Raw genomic sequence first — 22,510 nt, 5'->3', positions numbered from 1 at the left:
TAATGCTCTGATATTTGCATGTATACTGGCATTGCACAATATAAAGATGAATGGCAAAATTCATGTTAATAATTTAAAATTCTAACTTTTCCTTACTCATAATGACATTCAATAGCAAATATAAAAACACTGTGACAAGTTGAGAGGCTGAAGAAAAAAAGAAACATATCTTTATATGTACAATTAATGGCATGTTTTCTTTCATTTTGAACAAGGAACCCCAGAGATTATGGCTCTGCCTGCTATATGTCCCTTTGAAAAACAAAAATAAATTGACCATGCCTCTCCCCTGGTGAAGTATCTCCTACAACTCCCCATTGTCTATAAGATAAGGTGCAAAATTCCTTAGATTGAACTTTAACTCATTTTTACACATATTATTACACTATTCAAGAAAAAAAATGATCTACACAATATTACCTGAACTCATGTTGTGATTTCCTTCCTTCATGGCTTCTCATGCCCATTTTCTTCTCAATTCTAACTATTAAGACTAATCACCCACCAAAGTTACACAAATTTAGCCTTTCTCATTACCCCTGGATGGAAGTGACCTCTCCATCTTCTGGACATTCATAGAAATTCTGTGTTTGGACTGTTTGAGCAGAAAGGACCTCAAAGATCATCTGGTGTAAGTGGTTCTCAACATCAGTCACATATTAGAAAAATTCAGGGAGTATTTCAAAATACTAATAGTTTAAAATATCAGTAGCCAGGACCAACTTCTGCACAATTAAACAGAATCTCTGGGACAGAGCCATTAGGATTTTAAAAATATCTCCCAGATGAGTCTAATGTGTAACCAGAGTTGAGATCCAACTTCTTTCACAGATTAATAATTGACAACCAGAGAGTTGAAGTGATTTGGTCAATGCCAAATAGCTATTTGGAGAATTATAGGATTAGAACCTAGGGCTCTAACTTTTCCGACTTCATTACATATTGTCCATTTCACACATTCACCACTTATTTACCATATGATATTGTCAATTATGATCCCCTGTATAGATCCATATCTTGTCTTTTAAACTAGATTGTGAGTAACGTGAGGGAAAACAGCTATGTGTCTATTCTTTGTCTATAACGTAAGCACTCAGAATATATTTGTGGATTGGATTTGTTTTATTTTTTTTTTTTAGCCACACATTTCTGACATTGGACAGCAGCCATCTTGTTTCTCAGAACTCAGAGGATTCTGGTGACCTTAAAATTTTATAGTTTAATCAATTAGTAGAAATGGAGGAAGACCAAATTCTGGTGAATATTCTTTTTGTTGATTTGGGCAACAAATCACCACTATCCAACATTATCATTGACTTATTTATAAGCTGTTAATCTATGTGCCCTTTTTTAAAGATTAAAATGTTATATTAAATTTCCTTTCCTGAAGGAATGAAGATAAAACGATTGCCATTTTCACTTCCTTTATCATATGAAAATTATCTCTGCAGAGACCAAGTGATTTTTATTTGATTCAACAATAAAGAGGTTTACTGTAGATTTTAATCATGAAGAAGTGTAAACTATGCAGTGAGTGGGGTTGGGGTTTGTTTGGAGTTTCTTTTGGTGTATTAATGAATCATGAAAGAATTTTTGGTAGCCAAAGAATTTAATCCCAGCTAAGGTATATAGGAAGAAATTCCAAATGCCAATGGCTCATCATAAGCTTCAAAAACATCTGTACTGGACTAATGCTCAGACATGGGTGTCTTCAGTGTATTTTTTAGCTTCTGGCCTTTCTAGTATTTCATTAACTAGGATTATGAATCTAACAAACCTAGTCCTTGAACAAGTTGGTGCTCTGTGACTATAACAGAGCTTAGCACAAACAGTTCAACAACAAGGATAAGGATGAGGAAAACAACCTCATAAACAAGGGATCACCCCACTATCTTCACCAGAAAGCACTCAGTATTTGCTATAAAAATAAGAAATGATAGAGTTGTTTTTTCTAGGATCAATCCCCAAACATTAATTCCTATACTACAGAAACATAGAGTCATCTCTGTAATCTATGTGCACTTTTTTCCTGGTGAAATTTTCATTATGTAGAGCTTTGTTTGGCTACACACACACACCTGCATATATTATATTCTTTTATTCCTAGCTGTAAAAACCTAAGCAAAAGACAGATATGAATGTAAGACTGTTTTGTAAAACATGATCAAATAAGCCAATGACTCAAGAAATGACACTTCAAATATATCACTTCATCAGGAATCCTTCCTGATCTCCCCAGTCAGACAAAACTCAATACTTTTGCTACATGCACTCTATCCAAATCTCTGTTATGGTATTGCACAGCGAGTCCTAATGTTGGACTTATGTATATGCCTTATCTCGACAACTAGACTATCTGTAGGCTCCATGTCTCAATCACTCAAGTATTCCTCCAATCACCTTAATACATCATCTCTCAGCGAACATATCATACGGCTATATTCTGAGATGTACCACACATTAGTAGTCAAGATAATACAAATTAAAGCAATGATGAGATATTATCTTTCACCCATTTGATTGTCAAAAGACTATAATAACAATGACTTCTTTTCCTGGTGAGGATGCAGGAAAAAGAATACTCTGATAAATTGCTGTTCAAATATATAAATTACTAGTCTTTCTGGAAATAATTTTGTAATATCTATTAAAATAAACATTTCAAATACCCTTTAGCTTGATGATTCCCTTAAGAAATCTATCTTAAAGAAATAAAATCACCATAGTTATATAAATATATTTATTATAGCATATTATGTAGTGTCCAAAAAAACTGCTGTGATGTATTGTAAAAGTGATTAAATTCTTCTTCTTCCAGCAAAGAGTAGATTCTGTTTCTCTATCCTTTTCATTTGGGTTGACCATGTGACTTGTTTGGCCAATAGGACATTAGCTAATATGATCCAAAGGCCTCAAAAGTGCCTGTGCCCCGGGGCTTGATTGTTTGCTTTTCTGAAAGCTTAAGGCTACTATGTGAATGGACCTAGCCAAAATGCTAGATGGCGGGAGATCTGTGTACTTGTCAGTCCTGTCACTATGTCCAACTGTCAGTATGGCCAAGAGCTTTCCAACTGTCAGTGATGTGATTGAGGCCATCCTGGACATCCAACTTTCTGTTAATTTTCCAGTATATCATAGAAACAAGAGTGAACCCAGAAGAGATGAGCTGAATTGACCCAGATGAGAAAAACTTTCCAGCCAACCCATAGAATTGTAGAAATTAATAAATGTTGCTGTTTAAGCTACTAAATTTGGGAGTAGTTAATAACACAGCAAAAGCTAACTGATTTTTTTAAAAGCTAACTGATAAAACTGGTAACAATATGATTGCTTGCTAATACTAGAATAAATAGCGGCACATTACGGGAAATTATGCAGCTATTAAGAAAAGTAAGTTAGATACCTATCTATTGATCATCCTCTGTTTCTACCTTTCCAACTTCACTGTGAGCTCTTGGGAGGACAAGAAGCTTGTCTCTCTCTCTACCTTTGTTGATTTCCTCCAAAGCACAGTGGTAGTTCACATATTTGTTGATCAATTTGATTGTTCCATGGCTCCATTCTTAAAAGTGAAACAAGTAGCGTGTAGCTGGAAGAGTTATTCCACAGGTATAGTCTCGAGAATGTACCATCCAGTGGAATTAGCTCAGTATGTTTGCCTATTAAAGCTATAAAAGTGTAATTGTTAAAAGCTCCCATGTAATGAGCAATCATTTAATCCACCTGGTCTGGCTTCATGACCACATTATCAGTGCAGTTATTTGGGGTCCTGTGCTCTGAAGGGCCCCACACTTGGAGCCCTTGAAGCTCTGTGGTTGCAATCTTGAAACTCCTAATAATTTTATCTGTGAAAATGTGTTTTGTAAGTGAATTAAGATAAGACAATGGAGTCTCAGCTCACATGTGGTTCCACTATTCCATCTGGCTGAGATGGGTTCTTAGCCACAGGGTTAGAGCCCAGAGTAATGATATAACCAGTACTACATCAATTATATTAGAAACTGCAAAGGAAAGAAAATACATATTGGTTCAACACAAACAGAAAAGCCATGGCAGTGTATGAAATAACAGTGTTGCTACCTTTTGCTTGTGGTGGGAGAAATGAAATTAGCCTAAGATGGCACATTTGATAAAGAATATAAAGAAATGTTTCTAGGGCACCCGGGTAGCTCAGTAGTTTAAGCTTCTGACTCTTGATATTGGCTCAGGTCATGGTCTCAGGGTCCTGGCATGGAGCTCTGTGTTGGGCTCTGCCCCCAGCAGGGAGTCTGCTGGAGATTCTCTCCTTCTCCCTCTGCCCCTGCCCCTATGCTCGCTCTCTCAAATAAACAAATAAAATCTTTTTAAAAAAGAGAAAGAGAGAAAGGTTTCCTGGACCTGACAGTAGCTCTTGCTAGCTATTTGTCTCTTTCCACCCCCCTTCAAAGAATCAGCTTTTGCTTTTGTTAATATCCTCTACAATTTTTGTGTTTTTTGTCCATTTTTGCTCTTGTCCTATTAATTTTTCCCTGTAGTTTGATTTTACTCTGTTGTTCTCCTTGTTTTTTGGATTAAATGCTTGATCTATGTACAGCTATGTGCCTTATTAACAAGAATAGTTCTACAAGTTGCCTGATACTATGCTTAACCAATTTTCTGGAGCAGGTGGGGAGAGTTCCACAGCTACACAACTATAGCTGAAGTTTAGTTTGAAAACAGATTTACGTAGAAAAAACAGTTTAATGGAAAATATGGAGTGACACACCAATCAAATGCTGTTACAGTTCTTCCTACTGTGAATCTTTACAGTTAGGTTTTGTCATCTCTTTATAACTTGGGACCATACCATAACTCCTGCTCACTGTCAGCAGGTGAAGCAGTGCTAGTGGTTAAGTGGCATGGACAGCCCTGTTGCTGAGAATACACATAAACCTGAACAAAGCAATTCAGGGAACTCACAGGCACCTGTTCATCAAGCTGATGCTCAGTGTAGGCTAGGAGCTAAGAGCATAGGCTATAGTATCAGGCAGACCTGGTTCGATTCTTTTTCTTCCAATTACTAGCTGAGTTAGTGTCTGACACTTTCTTTACTTACTAAAAATCTCCCTATTTCATGTTTGTAAAATGGGGATAATGACACTTTTCACTTACAGTTATCTTGAGTTTTAAATGACATGAGTCTCTTCCTCCAAAAAGCCTTCCCCAGCATACAATCAACTTGTAAGTACCCATGTTATTTTCCCTTAGTGCACACAATTATTTTCCTTTAGAGCACCTATCTCAGTTTCTATGTATATATTCATTCATATATTATAGATTAATTTGTGTAACATTTGCTTATCCTATTAGACTGTTCATTTGAGGAGTACAGGGACCATATCTATTTTGTTCATCACTTTATACCTGTACCAAGTAAAGTATCTGCCACAAAACAGTTGCCCAATAAATATTTGTGGTGTGAACAAACAAAATGCTTAGCATTGTGCTGTGTGTTTAAAGTGATAAAGTAGCCAACTTAGGACCAAAGTAAATACGAAAAAAAAAAGAATGGTAATTTCTTTTCTAACTTACTTGACCTAAAGTGGCCTTGACCTTCTCCCTCAGCCCATTCTTGGTCAATTTAAGCCCTGGAAGTCTCAGCAGGGTTCAGTGTCAAGCTTACTTTATTTCATTGCTCACTCATTTATGAAAAGCCTTCTTTTGCTGAATTCCCTGTGCCTGACACTTTACTATTATCAGGAGAGCCATGGTTTCAGGTTTCTGGGGGCAGTCTCCCACTAAGAGAAGGATGGCCCTTGCATAGACCCAATATATTAGTCCATTCTCCCTGACTCTTTCGCTGCTTTTTTATACTGAAGGGATGCCTGTCACCAATTGCTCCTGACTGACTCACTTCTGTGTGAATTATGCCTTTTTAAAAAAAAATCAGTCTACATTGAAACATGTTCAACCCAATAAATCCACAAGTAAAAAAATAGAACACTCAGTTTTTACTTCTTATTACCCACAACCCCCCATACCCAATACAAACCTCTGTGTAACAAAGATTTCAAAGCCTAGATTCTGACTAATGTATTCTAAAGAACATTTTAAAAAGTATTTTATCTATTTATTATAGAGAGTAAGCAAGAGAAAGTGTACATGCGAGGGGAGGGGCAGAGGGAGAGAATCTCAAGCAGACTCTGTGCCAAGTGTGGGGCCCATTGAGGGGCTTGATTCCGCAACCCTGAGATCATGACCTGAACCAAAATCAAGAGTCAGACGCTCAATCAACTGAGCCACCCAGGAGGCTCATTGGAATATATATTTTTAAATATTGTATTTATTTATTTTAGAAAGAGCAGGCAGGTGCACATACAAGTAGGGGGAGGGGAAGAGAGAGAAAGATAGTCTCTAGCAGACTCCATGCTGAGCATAGAGCCCAATGAGGGGCTAATCCCACAACCCTGAGTTCACGACCTGAGCTGAAACCAAGAGTCAGATGCTTAACTGACTGAGCCACCCAGGTGCCTCTATGTTCTAAGGAAGGTTAGGTGCATTCAAATACTTATACAAGAAAATCATATGGCCAGTGTCCTAGCAGACACTACAGCATTGGCCAGCACCAGCTTGATTTTAACCAACAGCCAGAGACAAAAGTCCCTTTATGTAGTTAGCAATTTCCTGTGACATGAATAGAGATCTCATTTATATTTACTTTGCCTTAAAATCTCAGTGTCAAATTAATATCAGTATCTTTCCCAAGCTTTCTGAATTTGGTATCTGATTTTAGGTATGCAGAAACAAATCAATGAAAATTACTCTTAAATTTCCCTCTACATATCTAATGTTTCCCATGTGTTGTTTCATTGCATCTAGGCATTTATCTGAATCAGACTTGACTTGGAAAATGCTAAATCACTGTGTTGCCTGTGTCTTTTTTTTTTTACAATAAATTTATTTTTTATTGGTGTCCAATTTACCAACATACAGAATAACACCCAGTGCTCATCCCATCAAGTGCCCCTTTCAGTGCCCCTCACACATTCACCCCCACCCTCCGCCCTCGTCCCCTTCCATCACCCCTAGTTCGTTTCCCAGAGTTAGGAGTCTTTATGTTCTGTCTCCCTTTCTGATATTTCCCACTCATTTTTTCTCCTTTCCCCTTTATTCCCTTTCACTATTATTTATATTCCCCAAATGAATGAGAATATACAATGTTTGTCCTTCTCCGATTGACTTAATTCACTCAGCATAATACCCTCCAGTTCCATCCATGTTGAAGCAAATGGTGGGTATTTGTCGTTTCTAATGGCTGAGGAATATCCTATTGTATACATAAACCACATCTTCTTTATCCATTCATCTTTCAATGGACACCGAGGCTCCTTCCACAGTTTGGCTATTGTGGACATTGCTGCTAGAAACATCGGGGTGCAGGTGTCCCAGAGTTTCATTGCATCTGAATCTTTGGGGTAAATCTCCAACAGTGCAATTGCTGGGTCATAGGGCAGGTCTATTTTTAACTCTTTGAGGAACTTCCACACAGTTTTCCAGAGTGGCTGCACCAGTTCACATTCCCACCAACAGTGTAAGAGGGTTCCTTTTCTCCGCATCCTCTCCAACATTTGTGGTTTCCTGCCTTGTTAATGTTCCCCATTCTCACTGGTGTGAGGTGGTATCTCATTGTGGTTTTGATTTGTATTTCCCTGATGGCAAGTGATGCAGAGCATTTTCTCATGTGCGTGTTGGCCATGTCTATGTCTTCCTCTGTGAGATTTCTCTTCATGTCTTTGCCCATTTCATGATTGGATTGTTTGTTTCTTTGGTGTTGAGTTTAATAAGTTCTTTATAGATCTTGGAAACCAGCCCTTTATCTGATACGTCATTTGCAAATATCTTCTCCCATTCTGTAGGTTGTCTTTTAGTTTTGTTGACTGTATCTTTTGCTGTGCAAAAAGCTTCTTATCTTGATGAAGTCCCAATAGTTCATTTTTGCTTTTGTTTCTTTTGCCTTTGTGTATGTATCTTGCAAGAAGTTACTGTGGCCAAGTTCAAAAACGGTGTTGCCTGTGTTATCCTCTAAGATTTTGATGGAATCTTGTCTCACATTTAGATTTCTCATCCATTTTGAGTTTATCTTTGTGTATGGTGAAAGAGAGTGGTCTAGTTTCATTCTTCTGCATGTGGATGTCCAATTTTCCCAACACCATTTACTGAAGAGACTGTCTTTCTTCCAATGGATAGTCTTTCCTCCTTTATCGAATATTAGTTGACCATAAAGCCAGGGTCCACTTCTGGGTTCATTATTCTGTTCCATTGATCTATGTGTCTGTTTTTGTGCCAGTACCACTGTCTTGATGACCACAGCTTTGTAGTACAACCTGAAATCTGGCATTGTGATGCCCCCAGCTATGGTTTTCTTTTTTAAAATTCCCCTGGCTATACGGGGTCTTTTCTGATTCCACACAAATCTTAAAATAATTTGTTCTAACTCTCTGAAGAAAGTCCATGGTATTTTGATAGGGATTGCATTAAACGTGTAAATTGCCCTGGGTAACATTGACATTTTCACAATATTAATTCTGCCAATCCATGAGCATGGAATATTTTTCCATCTCTTTGTGTCTTCCTCAATTTCTTTCAGAAGTGTTCTATAGTTTTTAGGGTCTAGATCCTTTACCTCTTTGGGTAGGTTTATTCCTAGGTATCTTATGCTTTTGGGTGCAATTGTAAATGGGATTGACTCCTTAATTTCTCTTTCTTCAGTCTCATTGTTAGTGTATAGAAATGCCATTGATTTCTGGGCATTGATTTTGTATCCTGCCACTCTACCAAATGGCTGTATGAGTTCTAGCAATCTTGGGGTGGAGGCTTTTGGGTTTTCTATGGAGAGTATCATGTCATCGGCGAAGAGGGAGAGTTTGACTTCTTCTTTGCCAATTTGAATGCCTTTAATGTCTTTTTGTTGTCTGATTGCTGACGCTAGGACTTCCAGTACTATGTTGAATAGCAGTGGTGAGAGGGGACATCCCTGTCTTGTTCCTGATCTTAGGGGAAAGGCTCCCAGTGCTTCCCCATTGAGAATGATATTTGCTGTGGGCTTTTCATAGATGGCTTTTAAGATGTCGAGGAATGTTCCCTCTATCCCAACACTCTGAAGTGTTTTGATCAGGAATGGATGCTGTATTTTGTCAAATGCTTTCTCTGCATCTAATGAGAGGATCATATGGTTCTTGGTTTTTCTCTTGCTGATATGATGAATCACATTGATGGTTTTACGCGTGTTGAACCAGCCTTGTGTCCCGGGGATAAATCCTACTTGGTCATGGTGAATAATTTTCTTAATGTGTTGTTGGATCCTATTGGCTAGTATCTTGTTGAGAATTTTTGCATCCATGTTCATCAGGGATATTGGTCTATAATTCTCCTTTTTGGTGGGGTCTTGGTCTGGTTTCGGAATTAAGGTGGTGGTGGCCTCATAGAACGAATTTGGAAGTACTCCATCTCTTTCTATCTGTACAAACAGCTTTAGTAGAATAGGTATGATTTCTTCTTTAAACGTTTGATAGAATTCCCCTGGGAAGCCATCTGGCCCTGGACTGTTGTATCTTGGGAGGTTTTTGATGACTGCATCAATTTCCTCCCTGGTTATTGGCCTGTTCAGGTTTTCTCTTTCTTCCTGTTCCAGTTTTGGTAGTTTGTGGCTTTCCAGGAATGCGACCATTTCTTCTAGATTTCCTAATTTATTGGCGTATAGCTACTCATAATATGTTTTTAAAATCGTTTGTATTTCCTTGGTGTTGGTAGTGATCTCTCCTTTCTCATTCATGATTTTATTAATTTGAGTCTTCTCTCTCTTCTTTTTAATAAGGTTGGCTAATGGTTTATCTATCTTATTAATTCTTTCAAAGAACCAACTCCTGGTTCTGTTTATCTGTTCCACACTTCTTTTGGTCTCGATTTCATTGAGTTCTGCTCGAATTTTAATTAACTCTCTTCTTCTGCTGGGCGTGGGGTCCATTTGCTGTTTTTTCTCTAGCTCCTTTATGTGTAAGGTGAGCTTTTGTATTTGAGTTCTTTCCAGTTTTTGAATGGATGCTTGTATTGTGATGTATTTCCCCCTTAGGACTGCTTTTGCTGTTTCCCAAAGATTTTGAATGGTTGCATCTTTATTCTCATTAGTTTCCATGAATCTTTTTAATTCTTCCTTAATTTCCTGGTTGACCCTTTCATCTTTTAGCAGGATGGTCCTTAACCTCCACGTGTTTGAGGTCCTTCCAAACTTCTTGTTGTGATTTAGTTCTAATTTCAAGGCATTATGGTCTGAGAATATGCAGGGGACGATCCCAATCTTTTGGTATAGGTTCAGACCCGATTTGTGATCCAGTATGTGGTCTATTCTGGAGAAAGTTCCATGTGCACTTGAGAAGAATGTGTATTCAGTTGAGTTTGGATGTAAAGTTCTGTAGACGTCTCTGAAATCCATCTGGTCCAGTGTATCATTTAAAGCTCTCGTTTCTTTGGAGATGTTGTGCTTAGAAGACCTATCGAGGGTAGAAAGAGCTAGATTGAAGTCACCAAGTATAAGTGTATTATTATCTAAGTATTTCTTCACTTTGGTTATTAATTGATTTAAATATTTGGCAGCTCCCACATTCGGGGCATATATATTGAGGATTGTTAAGTCCTCTTGTTGGATAGATCCTTTAAGTATGATATAATGTCCCTCTTCATCTCTCACTACAGTCTTCGTGGTAAATTTTAGTTTATCTGATATAAGGATGGCTACCTCTGCTTTCTTTTGAGGACCATTTGAATGGTACATGGTTCTTGAAACTTTTATTTTCAGGCTGTAGGTGTCCTTCTATCTAAAATGAGTCTCTTGTAGACAACAAATAGATGGGTCCTGCTTTTTTATCCAGTCTGAAACCCTGCGCCTTTTGATGGGGTCATTAAGCCAGTTCACGTTCAGAGTTACTATTGACAGATATGAGTTTAGTGTCATCATGATATCTAGTCAGTCCTTGTTTTTGTGGATTGTTCCACCGAACTTCTTCTTAAAGGGGAATTTGAAGAGTCCCCCTTAAAATTTCTTGCAGAGCTGGTTTGGAGGTCACATATTCTTTCAGTTCCTCTCTGTTTTGGAAGCTCTTTATCTATCCTTCCATTTTGAATGAGAGCCTTGCTGGATAAAGTGTTCTTGGTTGCATGTTCTTCTCATTTAAGATCCTAAATATATCCTGCCAGCCCTTTATGGCCTTCCAGGTCTCTGTGGAGAGGTCTCCTGTTACCCTAATACTCCTCTCCATTAAAAGTCAGGGATTTCTTGTCTCTTGCTGCTTTAAGGATCTCTCTTTATCTTTGGAATTTGCAATCTTAACTATTAGATGTCGAGGTGTTGAACGGTTTTTATTGATTTTAGGGGGGGATCTATTTCCTGGATCTGAATGCCTGTTTCCCTTCCCAGATTAGGAAAGTTTTCAGCTAGGATTTGTTCAAATACATATTCTGGCCCTCTGGCCCTTTCGGCGCCCTCGGGAACCCCAATTAAATGTAGGTTTTTCTTCCTCAGGCTGTCGTTTATTTCCCTTAATCTATCCTCATGGTCTTTTAATTGTTTGTCTCTTTTTTCCTCAGTTTCCCTCTTTGCCATCAACTTGTCTTCTATGTCACTCAGTCGTTCTTCCACTTCGTTAACCCTCGTCGTTAGGACTTCTAGTTTGGATTGCATCTCATTCAATTGATTTTTAATTTCTGCCTGATTAGATTTAAATTCTGCAGTCATGAAGTCTCTTGAGTCCTTTATGCTTTTTTCTAGAGCCACCAGTAGCTGTATAATAGTGCTTCTGAATTGGCTTTCTGACATTGAATTGTAATCCAGATATTGTAACTCTGTGGGAGAGAGGACTGTTTCTGATTCTTTCTTTTAAGGTGAGGTTTTCCTTCTAGTCATTTTGCTCAGTGCAGAGTGGTCAAAAACAAGCTGTATTGGGAAAAGGAGAAAAAGAGAGGAGAGAAAGAAGGAAAGAAAAGAGAAAAAGAAAAAAGGAAGAAAAAAGGACAAAAAGAAGAAAAAGAGAAAGAAAAAGAAAGAAAGGGAAAAAAAGGGTGGGGGAAGCAAACAGAAATCAAAAAGCAAAAACAAAAAACAAAAAACAAAACAAAACAAAACTCGGGGGAGTATCTACCGATTCTGTATACTTTAAGTCCCTTGACTTCCCCTGGAACTGGTCCGTCTAGCTGGTCTTCTGGGGGAGGGGCCTGCTGTGCTGATTTTCAGGTGTTAGCACTTGGGGGAGCTGCTCTGCCCCTGCCTGGTGCAGGGCTCAGTGGGGGTTGTTTACCCCGTGAGGCCCCAGGAGGAACAACCGCAGTGGCGGGGCCAGCTCTGGAGCCCTGGATTCAGCTCCCGCAGTAACTCCGGGGCTCTCCGTCTGCAGGGCCTGGAGGCTCCAGGGCGGGGCCGCTGATCTGCTCAGCTGGGGCAGGAGCGTCCTCGCTGTCCTGGGCCCTCCTGGCCTCTGCCTGTCCCTGGGGGAGGACGGATCCTGGTCTGTGTCCCGGCGCCCTGTGCCCCGGGGCCTGCGCTGTTGGATTCGTGCTCCTGGAGCCCCGCAGCCCCCTCCGAGGAGCCGCCGCCCGAGCCCCTCCGAGCTGCTCCTGGGTCAATGCGTGCGTGCGCTGCAGCCCTTAGGGAGCTCGGCGCACTCTCCCCGGGGCGCAGGTGTCTGTTAGTGTCCCAGGGAGCCTGAGGGCATCCCCGCCCTCCTGGGGTCCTGCTCTAACTCCCTGCGAGCCCCTTTCCGCCCGGGAAGGTTGGTGCAGCTCCTGCTCCTCCGGGTCGGGGCTCTCCTGTTCTGGGGACACTCGCCCCGGCCTCAGCCCGGCTCCTCGCGGGGCCCCTCCCCCTTGGAGGCCTTTTGTTTATTTCTTTTTTCTCGTCTTCCTACCTTGATAGAAGCGCGAACTCTTCTCACTGTAGCATTCCAGCTGGTCTCTCTAAACCTCAGGCCAAATTCGTAGATTTTCAGGATGATTTGAAGGTTATCTAGGTAATTTGGTGGGGACAGGTGATTTGGGGACCCTACTCTTCCGCCATCGTGCCCCTCCCTCTGTTGCCTGTGTCTAATGCTATAATTTATAAAACTTTCTTGAGGAAAATAAATAGGGTCAACTCATATAGCTATTATGCATAGCAAGGCATTTGCTAGTTACTATGAATTATTATATTTTGTGAACTCATACTTTAATGTTTTCATTTTTATTTTTCCCAAATTTCTCATATATAAAGTTGCACATGTTGGTATCTTCTAAAATGGAAGTAAACGAGTAGTTCAGCATATAAATCTTAGTATCTGCTTGTGGACTTATTCCTTGATGTGCCTGCCAGAGTGATAAAGGCACACTGACTGAAATATGGGCAGACAACCCTACCATTATTTTTGCACTTATTTTTCAAACTTCTCTGCAAGGACATCTTTGTTTGGTTCATATATTTCAGGTATGTTCTTTTTTTTTTTTTTTTTTTTTTTTTTTTTTTTTTTTTTGCATTTCAGCTATAGAAAGAATTCTCAGGCTCTGAGCAATGAGTGGCTGTGTGGTTTGTCAGATAATGTCACTTTAGAAACTATGATCCCTACATGACAATATGTAGCTCCTACCTAGATTCCTGACAGTCATTCCTTTTAGGAGTTATTTTGAAGTGAAAGGAAAGCTTTATAGGAAAGGGTGACTGTGAAACCTGGTGCATACATGAAGACAGGCTTGAATAGCAAATATCCTGAAGCCTTGCTTGTAACACTGACCATGGGGTCAGCACCATCTTACTTGTGGACTATTGTAATAGTGGCCAAACTGATACCTTTGACTTTAGCCCCCACACCAACATGTCCTTCTCAAGTATTGGGTTTCCCTTATATTACCGTTATGCTCAAAACCTTTCAAAAGTAATTATGGTCACCATATTACAAGGCCTTGGCTGTGTATTTAATGCTTTATTTCTCATTGTAATGGTTATAATGCAGGAGAACAATTATGGCACCCATTGTATTTCCTATGCAAATGATGTGGCATTAGTTAACAGTGATCGTGTTAAAATATTAGCCAGATCATATCCACTCATCTGCTCAACACCCTCCAAAGATTGCCTTCCCTGCCACTGCTTAAAAATCAGAGTCCCCCCTCCAAAAAAATCAGAGTCCCTGCTATAAAGCCTTATGTGATCCAATCCCCATCACTTCTCAGACCCCATCTCCTCTTTCACTCTTGGGTGATGGTTTCCCTGCCACCCATCCTCCATCTTTTTTAACTCCTTTCCTGATTTATGTTTTATCCTTAGCAATTATCACTCTCTAAAATACAAACGACTGTCATGATTGGTTTTATGTATTGTTTGTTTCCCCTCACTAGAACGTAAGCACCATAAAGAACAGGGATTTTTGTCTTCTTGTTCACTACCATATCCCCAGCACCTAGCATATGGCAGGCATTTACTAAACATTTGCTAAATAAAATAATAAACTCTTTCTTTTACAATTTAAACAGATGAAATGTATCATCTACACAAAGAGCCTGTATAATGATATGTACAGTTTAAAGACTACTTCAAGAATCACCAATACCTTAGATGTTCCCAGTATGTCCCTTCTCTATGGTGTCCACTTTCATCCCTCCAGAACTCTAGATCTAATGCCACTGGTCTGATCTCTGGATTCTGAGAGCTATATTCCTGAAATATAGGGTTGGGTCAAGGAAGCTTCTAGATGTTAGGAACCATGAACTCCCTGTAGCTCTAACACAACTCATGTTGAAAGAAGGAGAAGGGGAAGGGAAAGAAGAAGAGGAAAGAAGGGGAATAAGAGGAGGAGGAGAAAGAAAAAAGCAGTAGCACAAGCAGAATGTGGAGGGGACTGTTTCCTCCATTTCAAGTAACAGAGCCATCATCAGGTGTTTTGTTTTGATAAATGAAAATTATACTTATGATCCTCTCACCTCTTCTCAGTAATGCTGCTATAAACATCGGGGTGCATATACTCCTTCAAATCTGTATTTTTGTGTTCTTTGGGTAAATACACAGTAGTGCAATTGCTGGATTATTGGGTAACTCTGTTTTTAATTTTCTGAGGAACCTCCATACTGTTCTCCAGAGTGGCTGCACTAATTTGCATTCCCACCAACAGTGTAAAGAGGGCTCCCCTTTCTCTGTATCCTTGCCAACACCTTTTGTTTCCTGTATTGTTAGTTTTAGCCATTCTGACATGTGTGAGGTGGCATCTCATTGTGGTTTTGATTTTTTGCCTCTTGTTCCTTATGTTTGGGGTCTAATACTGCTCAATTCTGTTCTAGTCCTCCACTAAGGAAAGCCACCCAGGTTGATACTACCAAAAGTACTGCAGGACACAAAACTATCTTCTTCCTCGTCTCAACCCAAATCTCTATCCTTACAAAGCAAGGGTTAAGAGGAAGTTCTCACATTTTCAAAGAAGATGCATTAATACAATGGAGCCTATAACCAGTAGGACTTCTTGCAGTGAAAAATTCAGCAGGGTGTGTGAAATTTAGGATTTAGGCATCAACTACAGGGTGTGACTGTGAGTCTGTCATTGGGTCTCTTCTTAAAGTGATTGCTTTATTAAACAGAGTCTTCCCTTCCATTTGCAAACCTACAGCTTGTTTAAAAGTTCCAATTGTTTTTACATTGACAGCAACAGTTGGGGTAACTGTGGTAAACTGCATATATGAATCATTTATGACTCAGATACTGCTAAGTCAGGGATCGCTTATCTTTCTATTTAAGAGTATTCTTAAATTTTCTCTTTGAATGTTGATTTTGAAGGGTTTGTTAAGAGATAGACTCCTCTGGAAAATAATAAAGGTGTATTTGTGTATTGTGTCTCAGTTTCCACAGGCATTTCCTTTGAGCCTTCAGTGGGCCTGAGAAATGACTGAACAGCATTATCACACGTCCTTTCCAAATGAAGACATAAAAGCTCTGAGTCTAAATGGGTTGTAGAAGGTTAACCACTGTAAATAAAAGAACAAAGCTTGGACTACAGTCCAGGTTCCTCAATCCTGTATTGAACTCTTTCTACCACATCAAGCTTCCTCAAAAAGAAAGTCTAGGTGAGGCCAATATCTGGATAACTGTAAGCTCTGGATTTAGGAAACATAGCCCAATTATTGGTTGCTAAGGAGAACATGTGATAAAAATATTTTACACCACACTCAGGTACAGAAGTACATATGATAGGTAAGGTGGGGAAGAGCAAATGAAGAAGATAAATCTCTTACTTCTTTACAGAGAATAAACGAATCATCACTTTTCCTCTAAGTGAACTAATCCTAGGAGGGGGAGTTCTATTCACAAAACCATGACTAAGTTGCCACTGCTCATTTGGTACATAGTAGTTTACCCAAATTACACAGAAAATCTTTCAGAGGAGATGGAGTTTTGGACATTGAGCTTGTAAACACTATGTATGTAGTGACAGTAACATCAGAGGAGTCATAAAAATAAAATATTTATTAATTTTAGGGAAACAAGTTACTAAGTTCCTCTTAATGCTGTTACAAATTCTTTAGGGAACACTAACTGTTAAGGAGTTAATGTTGACTTAGGGAAAATATAAGTTGAGGCAAAACTATCTGGATAGAAAATACATATAAACTATGAAAGTTGGAGAAGAGAATTAAAGACAACTTTTTTTAGATGGATTTAAGACAAACATATTGTTCAATACAGAAACATTGGGAAAAGACAAGAGAAAGGAGGAGCACTTAAAATAAATATTCTATAGCTGTAAATCCAAGAAGGTTGTGATTTGTTGTCCAATGAAGAACAAATATCTTCTGTCAAATACCGGTTGATTTTTGTGTTGCCATATATGCTTCTTTTTACAAACTATACTGGCATCCTGTTATAAAAAGCAGTATCATTGCATGTATTCAGATAGAGTTCATGTCCGGTCATTTCTTTCAAATATAAAAGTTAGAAGCTGCTGCAGGTAGTGTGGCAGACAAAATCCTGAACTATAAGTTAGAACACCTGAGTCCTGTTTCTTGTTTTGAAAGCCTACTAACTTTGGTTTGTATTCTAGCAATGCCCATTATTTCACTATGCCTGTTCCCTTCTCTTAGAGAATCTGCCTTACCAATAGCATAAAGTGAGCAGCCTACTTCCCATGTGACCCTGTGCCCCTGTGCCCCTGGCCACAGCTGAATGTTCCAGGGATGAAAACCTGTCTAAAAAGAAGAAAGAAGAAAGAAAGAAAGAGAAAGAAAGAAGAAAGAAGAAAGAAGAAAGAAAGAAAGAAAGAAAGAAAGAAAGAAAGAAAGAAAGAAAAAAAAAAGAAAGAAAGAAAGAAAGAAAGAAAGAAGAAAGAAAGAAAGAAAGAAAGAAAGAAAGAAAGAAAGAAAGACAAAAGAAAGACGAAAGAAAGGGAAAGAAAAAAAACTGTCTCAAGCTTGGACAATCAGTTTCTCTTTTCTGGAAATTTGATCATGTAGACTTGGGGCCCAAGCTGCCATTTGCTGGAGGCAGGCATGCTGGCCCATATGGAATGGTTAATTAAGCAGAAAAGAATAAAGTAGAGGTGTAGAGAGAAACAGGTGTGATGTATATATGTAAGTAAGAGAGAGAAAGAGCAAGAGAATGAATGAGAGAGAGATAGAGATTGGTTACTCTGACAGAGGGAAGAGAGAATGTGTTCAAGCATAGACAGGCTGTAAAAACTTCTACCTAGAAATGACACATGTGTTTACATTTCATTGGCCCAAACAAGTTATATGACTACACCTAACTTCAGGAGGTAAGGGCAGTGCAATCTTTCCACATGCCAAGAAGGAGAGAGAGCTTAAACGTTTGTGATCAGTGCTAATGACTACCATGTTCAGGTATCATCCCTGGAGTCCAAGGAAAATCAAATGAGGTAATGAATAACAGCAGGTCTTTTGTAACTTTAAAGTGGCACTTAGATGTATGAGATGATTATAACTACATGGTACAAGTCTGCTATAATTTAACTATCATACATCTGGAGTTCATTACACCCATCAAGCTTCAAAAATCAGTTCAGGGTAGGGAGTAATATAGGTGTGATGGGATGCATTTTTTTCCCTTTATTCCGGCTTTCCTTATTGGTGTACGAGGCAAATCTAGGCCAGAATAACTAAAGTTGTTCTCTGGTTCTACAACTCTATGCTAAGAAGGAACTAGAAATTCTTTTGGCTGAGTAATGCAGAGTGAAAGTGCGAGGAGTAGTTTGATCTTGGGCATATTAAGTATCTGATTGTTTTGTAGATGCTCCACCCTGAAGGCAAAGCTAATAGCTTCTTTCACCCTTTCCCTTTTTATCCCTCAGAATCTAAAACTTCCATTTTTCTAATACACCAAGTAATCTTCCAAGTGTCCAGGGATCAGAATGCTTGACAACCCTTTTCACAGGGTAAGAGGAAAAACCGGTGGGTTTAAGTAGCTGCATGTGAGAGAAATGAGACAGAGTGGTTTCAAAAGGAAGAGGTTTCTCTCCAGTGGGAAAGGGTTGGCAAAATGGTTCATAAGCTGAAAGAGTAGAATGAAGACCTCATGTTCATTAGGAAACTTGGCATGAATTGAATGATATAGAGAAGACGATCTTTATTCTGTAGACAAGGTGCAAATGATTTGAAATATATAGATAAGCTCAAAGTAGAGAATATTTTTATCTTCTTTTGGACTCCTCTGACAATCACACATTTTGGTTAAGGTCTGCATAACTCTCCATTTTTTACTCTTAAGGGTTAAATTCTGATCCTACCTCTATTTGATGAATTTATTTTTCCAAATGAGGATATGAAGCAAATTAATTGGGATCAAATTACCAGCTATTATCATCCTCACATCACAAAAGAGGTCATTTGATTACCAAAAAAGCAGGAAGGACATGATCCGAGACTAGACAGTACAAAACACAAAATGTTTTTAACAATTCATATGAATTTGAGGAAAATGTCATTTTGGAAAGTTGGAAAGGTAGAGACAGAGATATTGTTCAGTGTCATGTGGGCACTTATTCTATGGCCTTACCATATTTCATGAACCATATTTTGAGACTGCAGTATTTTGAGAACATTACTGGAATAATACTGAACACTGTTGTAATTCTTCTAGCCTAGCTATGTAAGCCTCAAGTATGAAAATTCTTGGGTGCAATAGGCATTGATTTCACAAGCAGTTATGTACTCAACATCCATTTTCCACTTCTTCCTTACTTACAGAACTCAGCTTTTGTTTGGATTGACAATTTAGCCTCTCTTGTCATAAGTGGCTATGTGACTCAATTCTAGGAAACAAGATGTAATCTGAAAGTCATGACTCTTTTTAGAGGACAGATAGATAGTAGACAAAACCCTGGCCAGAAGTTGCTTACTGTGTGTGTCTATTGGGTCCATAAACCGATGCAATGTCTTTTTCCTGGTCCTAAATGTATTATTGGATTGGCATACTTGGAAGCTGAAGCAATCCACACACTGAGACCTTTGCCTATAGGGTAAGAGCTGCCCCTATCCCCGCTCCAGATGAAGATAGTAAATTCAAACCAGTTATGACATCCTGCAGAAATTCGTACCACCAATAAGGATGTGAAGGATGCAGAGGTTGTAGTTTCCATCACATCCCCATTTAATTCACCAGTCTGATCCCTGCGGAAAAGCAATTGATCCTGGATGATGACCATAGAGGACCATAAACTCAAGCAAGTGGTAGTTGAAATTGCAATCACAGTGCCAGATGTGTTTGTTAGAAGGAATTAATATGGTCTCAGGTACATGACATGTTGCCACACTTTTGGCAAATTCTTCTCTATCCCAGTCAAAGAGGATCAAAAGCAGTTCACATTCTCAAGGATGAAAATCAATATACATTTACAGTTTTGCCCCTATGTTATGTAAAGTCTCTGGCTCTTTGCTATAAAGTAGCCTGAAGAGGTCTGACGGTCTGTACATCCTGCAGAATATCACATTGATCATTTAAAGCAATGGCTTCATGCTAATTAGGTCACAGCAGCACAAGATGGTTAGCATGCTGGAGATGTTGGTAAGACACGTGCAGTCCACTCTAAGAGGTATGTGATAAAGATTCAGGAATCTGCCATGTAAGTATAGTTTTCAAGGGTCCAGCTGTCAGGAGTATGCTGGGCCTTTGTCATCAAAGGAAAAGATGAAATTTTTCACTTGTTCTGCCTACCACAAAGAAGAAAGCACTGTGTTTGGTCAGCCGTCTTAGGTTCCTCAGGCAGTATATTTCACATCTTGCAATACTGCTCCAGCCCATATATCAGGTGAAAAGCAAAGCTACCACCTTTGAGTGGGGGCACAGAGCAGGAAAGCTCTCTACAGCAGGCCAAGATGCAAGCAGCCCTGCTGCTTGAGCCTTACGGTTCTGCAAACCATCTGGTTCTACAGATATCGGTCGTAGGGGGAGATGTTATGTGGAGTTTGTGGAAAGTGTAGTGGGGGAATTATAACATGAGACCCTGGAGTTCTGCAGTAAGGCCATTCCCTATACATTGGAGAGATAAAAGCTTCTTGAAAAACAACTCATTATGGTACTGGACACTGGCAAAGATGGATTATGTGACTTTAGGACACCAAGTGACCATGCATCTGGAATTTCCCATTAGGAGTTGGGTTCTGTCAGACATATCAGTCATAAGGTCTGGCAAGCCCAGAAACAACCTATCATCAGATGGAAGTGCTACATCTGAGATTAAGTGCAAGGAGAAACAGAGGGTACCAGCAAACTGCATGATGGTAACTCAGATCCCTGTGTCATCCACCACATTTGTACTGTCACTTCTCCCTCAGCCATGCCTATGGCTTTTTTGGGAGCCCCTATGATCAACTGATGCTCAAGTTTTGAAAAATATCAAGCTTGGTTTAAAGATGGGTCAGCTTGGTAGATGAGTGTAGACCAAAAATGGAAGGTAGCTGCATTACAATCTCAGGGGAAATTCTCCCAGTGGGTAGAGTTTCAGGTAGTACACCTCACTGTCCCTCTTTTGTGGAAGGAGAAGTGGTCAGATGTTAGAATATATTATAGACTCATAAGCAGTGGTGAATGGCTTGTCTGGCTGGTATGGGCCTGAAAAGAAAAAAGATGGAAAGGTCTGGGAGAAGAACACCGGAATAGAGCCATGTGGATAAACATATTTGAGTGGGTGCAACGTGTGAAGGTCTTTGGTTTGTATTTTAACATACAGCAGAAAGCATCTACTATGAAAGAGGCACTGAACAACCAAACTGATAAAATGAATTGATCAGTTGCTGTCAGCTAGCCTTTGATATCAGCCACCCCAAAACTGGCATGTGGACACATAGAGGCAGAAAATAAGGCTATACATGGACACAGCAGCATGGGCTTCCATTCTTCAAGGCTAATCTAGCTTCTGCTGGTGTCAAATGTCTACCTGTCCAGCAATAAAGGCCAACACTGAGCTTCCAATATGGAACCATTCTTTGAGGATATCATTTGGCCACGGCTGTGGCACACTGGTCCCTTTCCATCCTGGAAGAGACAAAGGGATTCTCAGAACTAGATAGGTATTAATTTGGCTGTTTTTAGTCTGCAGGGCCTCTGCCGACACCATTATCTATCTGAAGGTTCATAAAGGGATCCATCAAAATGGGATCCTACATATCATCAGAAGATGGCACCCAGGAAGGGGCACTTAGAAAAGGAGTATGGGAGTAGGGACCAAACCATGAGCTCCACTGGTTGTTTCCCATATTGCATGGCCCAGAGATTGCCAGCCTGACAGAATGTGGGTGGGCCTGCTGAAGACACAGCTGGAGTGCCACCTTGAAGACAAAACTCTGAAAGTCCCCTGTTCTAGGATGCGGTATATGAATCAAATCAAAGACTTATATATGGTTCTGTGACCCAACAGGATGCATATATGGTCTGGGAAACAATAGATATAAAAGTAGGAGTGCCCCCACTAACTGGTACTTCCTGCTTCTTGTCCATGGAACTGTGGGCTCATCAGAATTGGAATAGAGGTCCTTGTCACCAAAGGAAGCACACTTTTACCAGGGGACACATTAGAGGTAACACTGACTTATAAGCTACAACTAGCAGTAGACCACTTGGGGATCCTTGTGTTCTTGGACCACAAGAGACAAAAAGAGTCACCATCTTGGCAGGAGTCATTGACCCTAATCAATCAACAGGAATAGGTGGGATTGTTTCACAATGGCAACAGGGTGAATACTTATAGAACACAGATGATCAACTTGATCATCTCTTGATACCCTCACATATCCATTGTAAGTTGCAAGTGTACAAGTGCAGCAGTCCCTCCCCACCAAAAAACAAACAAACAAAAAAACAAGTGCAGCAGTCCCAGGCTGAGAAAAGTATGGTGACCAGGGCTCAGACCACTCAAGGATGAGGGTCAAGTTTACACCATAAGGGAAGCACCAAGTCCAGTATGGGTGGTAGCTGGCAATGAGAGGAATGTAGATTGGATAGTGGACAAAAGAAAACAAGTATCAGTGGCAACTCTGAGCTTAA

The 22,510-nt window shown here is 39.6% G+C and overlaps 1 long non-coding RNA gene across 1 annotated transcript in view; it reads left to right on the top strand.

Moving 5' to 3' along the window:
- LOC140596207 (uncharacterized) overlaps positions 1-18,128 on the top strand; it is a 189,838-nt gene extending 171,710 nt beyond the window's left edge. Inside the window, exon 3 of the long non-coding RNA XR_011998241.1 lies at positions 17,098-18,128. This is a non-coding gene — a long non-coding RNA (uncharacterized lncRNA). The remainder of the gene's footprint in view (positions 1-17,097) is intronic.
- The last annotated feature ends 4,382 nt before the right edge of the window (positions 18,129-22,510 follow it).

The sequence above is a fragment of the Vulpes vulpes genome, chromosome X (assembly GCF_048418805.1).
Source record: "Vulpes vulpes isolate BD-2025 chromosome X, VulVul3, whole genome shotgun sequence".
NCBI lineage: Eukaryota > Metazoa > Chordata > Mammalia > Carnivora > Canidae > Vulpes > Vulpes vulpes.
Note: the sequence above shows the minus strand (reverse complement) of the source record. Positions and strands in the feature narration are given on the sequence as shown.